The sequence below is a fragment of the Hordeum vulgare genome, chromosome 2H (assembly GCF_904849725.1).
Source record: "Hordeum vulgare subsp. vulgare chromosome 2H, MorexV3_pseudomolecules_assembly, whole genome shotgun sequence".
NCBI classification, from domain to species: domain Eukaryota; kingdom Viridiplantae; phylum Streptophyta; class Magnoliopsida; order Poales; family Poaceae; genus Hordeum; species Hordeum vulgare.
In genome coordinates, this window is record NC_058519.1 from 300,230,247 (window position 1) to 300,235,646 (window position 5,400).

Here is a 5,400-nt window from a genome sequence, read left to right on the forward strand (position 1 = left end):
AGTTTTTATATATTGGGATTTAATGATCTTTTGTGTCATATCTGGGAAGATGAGTTGTCTAATATGTTTTGCCAATGATACAGTTCTAGGGCTTGTAACACCGAGACAAGTTCACTACACATTCTAGATCATCAGAAGAGACAAAAATATATTCAATATATGATACATGATATTATGCTGCACACGGCAGTAATGCAAAAAAGCATAAGAACTCTATTTTTTTACTCAACAATGTAGGGAGAACCTCCCCCTCATAGCCTTCAAAATTATATTGCCAAAAGAACAAGGAACATAAATATGTACAAGGTTGCCATGGTAAGCCAAAGAGAAAAAAGTCTAATCTATCTATCCCTTGGGGGAAGGAAAGAAAAGAAGGGATTCAAGGGGGGGGGGCAAGAATGAAACCCACCTTACAAGGTCCTCATTAAACCTGGGTTTTATTATATAAGCCAAGAGGGAAATATGTGTTACAAAGCATGTTTTCCAAATAGCAAATCTGGGTATAATGTTCCTGAAGACTTTAGCATTTCTGGCAAGCCAAAAATGCCAACATGAAGTAAACACAACCTCTGAGAACAAAGGTTTGCCAAACTCTCTTTTGGCATATAAGGCAGTAGCTGCAATATCATTGCTACTTCCCGAATCAATTTGTAGATAATTCCAAACCCTTTGGCTAAACAAGGAGGAAAAGAACAAGTTGTTTCTGTGTTCCCTGACCTGTGCATGTCAGATTTTGCTGTTAACACCATCATCCAAATGCTTGTGTCTTGTCTCCACCATATCCTTTGTATTGATCCTATCCATAACGAGCATCCAAGCAAAAACTTTAAGGTTCAAAATACAAGAACTAGTCCAAATCCAGTTGTGCAGAGGATTGAAAGTATGTGTTCTATGGGCATATGTATAAAACATCTTTGGTGTATAGGACTTAGTTGTACCCTGCCAAGCCCAAACATCCAAAAGGTCCTCCTGAAATTTAACTTCATGCATGAAGGATTGGAGCAATGCAAGCTCTGCAAACGTTTGATCGGACATACGCAGATTAAACCATCTTAACAGATTAGAACTCTCGAGCCCCTCCTTGACCATTGTTCATGGATCCTTCACATATGAGAAGAGCCTAGGGAATCTTTCTTCTAGTGGAACAACCGAATTTCCAATGTTCCATCTGTCCTGCCAAAACAAAACAATATCTCCCTTTTTAACCTGAACCCAAGTAATCTCTATAAAATTCTCCAACAACTTTAAAATATTCTTCCACCAATAGGATCCACAAGGTTCTGTTGCTTGAGGTACCCTCTCATGGTAATAAGTATTTCAAATCAAGTTGACCCAAGGAAGATCAGCTCTATTCAAGAACTTGCTAGCATGCTTCATCAGCAGAGCAACATTTTGTAGCCCAATATTAAGAATCCCCAATCCACCTTTATTTTTTGGCCTACAAAACAAGTCTAAGGTAGCTAGCGAGGGGGCATGTTCCTACCCATTTTTCCTCCAGAAACATTGCCTATGCATTCTCTCAAGCTGTTTGAGGATTGTAACACTCAAGATGCGATCATATCCTTATTTTGGCACGAGGGCCTAGACAGGGATAGAAGCGCATCTCATCGGTTTTTTGCAAGAATGGACATCGGTACAAGTACATGTAAAGAAGAGATGAGTGTATGAAATTGCCTTACACTCGCCACAGGCTAATCATGATCATCTCAATACAAACATACATTCAATCACCATTCAGAAGAGCAGGGTCCATCGACAAACGAAATCAAATGATATAACGATGGTCATCCTTGCTATCCCAGGCTACCCTCCTCGAACCCATCCTATGATCGATGAAGAAAAAGCAACTCCAAATAGAACAATCATCATGCTCACATCAAAGTATCACTTTACCTGTACGTACAACTGTTGTTGTAGTAATATGTGAGCCACACATACTCATCAATCTCATTTTCAAAGGTATGAAGACTAGCAAAGCTTAATGGGTGAGGCATGGTTAGATGGTGAGGCTGAAGCAAGCACCAAGCATTTATTTGAATGGCTAACTTATGAGTACAAGAATAAGAGGGAGTGATGTACGCATAAACGATCGTGGACTAATAATGATCCACAAATGATCCTGAACACCTACTTACGAGTCAAACATAACCCCAATGTGTCCTCTCTCGGATACAGAGCTCAAGAGAAAAGACACTCACGGTTACTCACACAGTTGGCATATTTTAGTTAATTTTGCTTCAAGTTTGCTTTGACTAGGCACGACTTTTCAAAAGATTTAACCTTGCTGGGGTGTTCCAACTAGTCCATCAAAAACTATCACAACCTACGTGGAAAACCTCAACCACAGAAAAACTACAGTCTCCTCGGAATCCCGTTGGAAGACCTCAACCTCGAGATATCCTAAAGTATCCTTGAAATTCCATTACACAAGATATTTCATAAAAGGTAAAACAAATCATGAAGGCCGCCCGATGTCTCGACGAACCCGATAGGATCCGCGTATCTCATTCTCAAGACACGATAGATGAGCTATGCGTACGAAGGCCTGATAGAAATACCCCGAGCCTCCTCGGGGTGGCCCCGCACAGTGGTCTGTTTTGGACCAACACTCAAGAGGAGCACCGGGCCGGGGGTTGGTTAATTATCCACGGGGGTCGATGGGTCCCTATGCAATTTTATTAGTTATTAGGCAAATGTAACACCAAAGTTGGGCCATGCCGGAAGAGTTTTAATCGAAGACGAATTATCAAGGGGGTCCTCATAACAACCCAAGCATGTTAGGAGCATTCAATTATTGAATATAACACCGGTACACAAGTAAATAGGATGGAAAAGGTGGAACAAAACAACAAGCTAGAAGGCCAAGCCTTCCATCCCTTACCAAGTATATAGGTGCATTAAATTAAATAGCAATAATTTGGTGATATATCAAGGAAGCCATGTTTTCATATGGAAGCAGCTTGCACCTGCAACTAGCAACACTATAAGAAGGCCTGAGCAAGCGGTAACATAGCCAAACAATGGTTTGTTGGGATGTGGAGGGGGTTAGAGGCTTTTCATGGCAATGTTAGGAGGCTTCATATTCAAGTGGTAGGTAACGTGACATAACGATAGAAACGAGATAGCAAGCATAGCAATGATAGTAGTCGTATCTAGGGAAATGATTATCATTCCTGAGATCTCGCTTGAAAGAAGAAGGAATCCATGAAATAGACGAACCAACATAGTCGAACGAATCCTCACACTCAGAAGCGGTTTCAGAACTCTATCGACAAGTAACAATCCAGAAACAAACAATCAACACACGATAACCACCACAACATATTCCTCACACGATGTGCAAACAAATATGATGCATGTCCGGTTTAAATATGCAAAGCATGACAATCACAAAGATCAAACAGTACACATTAAATAAAGTCCAATATGCAACGAGTTGCATATTGACGAAACTTCACATTCATATTATTTAGTTCACTCTGGTTTAGGTACTCATCAATATTAAATGTTGTTGAACATGGATGATCATGGCAAAAGATGAAGATGAAATTAAGCAATTTTTAAATGGAGAAGGAGAACATACATATTACAAAATAATAACCCTTCATATTAACAGAAAAGTGGTTAATGTTGTTTTAACTAAACAATCATTTAAATTATGTTGATCATGGCAAGTCGTGAATCATGAACAATTACATCATCTAGGCATTTTAAACGAGGTCGGAAATAACACGTAGTATTTCCGAAACAATCCCATATGTTAATTTCGAAGCTGAACCAGATCTAAACTAACCATGTTTTTTTACATTTTGAAACAGGAAAATAAAGTGCATCATGTCATTCTACACATATTTCTAGGCAAGTTACATATGTACATCGTTAAAATCAGAGCTACGGTTATTTAATTATGAGAGAAATCATTTTGACATGGCAATTATGCAAATCAAGGCAAACAGTAGGTTTAAATGTTTTTAACATGGTTGAAAGTTGGATATTGTAAATCTGCATGAAATTCTAATCATGTTTCATATACAAAGTGTTTTAATCCGATGCATGGTTTATCAATTATGAGAAATGCAAATTAATGGTATTTTGTAAATATGCATGCGCTGATAAATTAGAAAAACGGTAAACAAAAAAAATAGGCTATGCGCGCCAGAAGCAGCATAGTCTAGCGGCCCATGAATGAATATCGACCAAAGATGATGTGTGCAAGACTGAAAAATATTAACACGTGCAACAAAAGAATTTGAGGCTCTCTAGGATTCGATCCAGGTCCTCCTGTTTGCAAATGAACTCACTGATTTGTTGGGTTAACAACCACTTCCGGATAAATGAGATGGTGATCATAATCAACCTCTAGACGCCAGAACGGATCTAGGAAAACAAGAATCTTTCATATTGGAAGAAATTTCTTACATCGGTGAGGTAGAGGCTCGTTGGGGCAGCTGGCTTTGGTGATGCTGCGGACCAGAAGAGCGAGGACACAATCGAGCGCCCGACGATTTGGGGAGGCAGGAAATGGTCAACACACTCATGAATCAGAGGCCTTCGGGGTGCTTCGCAGGCGAGTTAGAGGCAGCGGTGGCTTGGAGAAGCTCAGACGACGAGAAAATCATTAGGTGGCAGTGGGGTTTGACGGATCCAGGCATGGGGAATCCATTCATGGTGACGAGGTGGCTTCGGGCGGCGCTGCATCCCCGGCTGTGTTCATGCGTTCTTGGGAGATTCTGGAGAAAGAGAGAACAGAGAGATGTGTAGTGTGTGAGAGAGCCAGGGAGGAGAAAGAAGGAACGTAGAGAGGAGATGGGCATGGGCGCAACGGTTCCTGCAGGCAGGTCGCTGAACGGCAGGGTCGAGATGGCACATCCATGGCGTCCTAGTTTTTCAGGAGGAGCGAGGAGTCTCAGGCGGCTGGCTCCTCTACCTGCATGTACTCGGGCACAAACGAGCGACCGCTAGGGAGGAGCTGCAGCTACGTGAGGTGCTCGAGGCAATGACCAACTCGATTGGACGGGCGCGCAAGATGAGAGAGGTGGTCGGAGGCTGCAGCAGGAGGCCAAGATGACAGAGTAGCTTGTAGTTGGGCGTTCGGGATGTATCCCGAGGAAAAGGTTGGCAGCGGTGGCTACGGGTGGATGGGATAGACTCAGGCTGTAGGTGGGACTATGCATCGGCGTCCCACCTCTACCCCATTCAGTCCCACTACGTTTAGTGGGAATAGTTGGACATCCCATTAAAACCTGCCTGGATTATATGGGCACCAGTGGGATCCCATCTAGGTAATTTATATTAGTACTATCCAATACGTACATCACAGACACCGCACCGCAGCGAGAGGAGACGTGTTTGCTGAGTCCGCAGTGGCGAGGGACTTCGGCGGCCTCGCGAGCGGCCCGC

At 42.2% G+C, this 5,400-nt stretch overlaps 1 long non-coding RNA gene across 3 annotated transcripts; it reads right to left on the reverse strand.

Moving 5' to 3' along the window:
- Nucleotides 1–234: 234 nt before the first annotated feature.
- On the reverse strand, nucleotides 235–5,193 carry LOC123426133. Of its 3 annotated transcripts, XR_006622057.1 has the most exons (3): nucleotides 4,824–5,187; nucleotides 4,420–4,730; nucleotides 235–1,173 (listed from the first exon to the last, which is right to left on the reverse strand). It is a non-coding gene; the product is annotated as an uncharacterized LOC123426133 (long non-coding RNA). The 3 variants fall into 3 exon arrangements; XR_006622055.1 differs by having other exon boundaries at nucleotides 235–1,168; nucleotides 4,420–5,193; XR_006622056.1 differs by having other exon boundaries at nucleotides 4,420–5,193.
- Nucleotides 5,194–5,400: the final 207 nt, after the last annotated feature.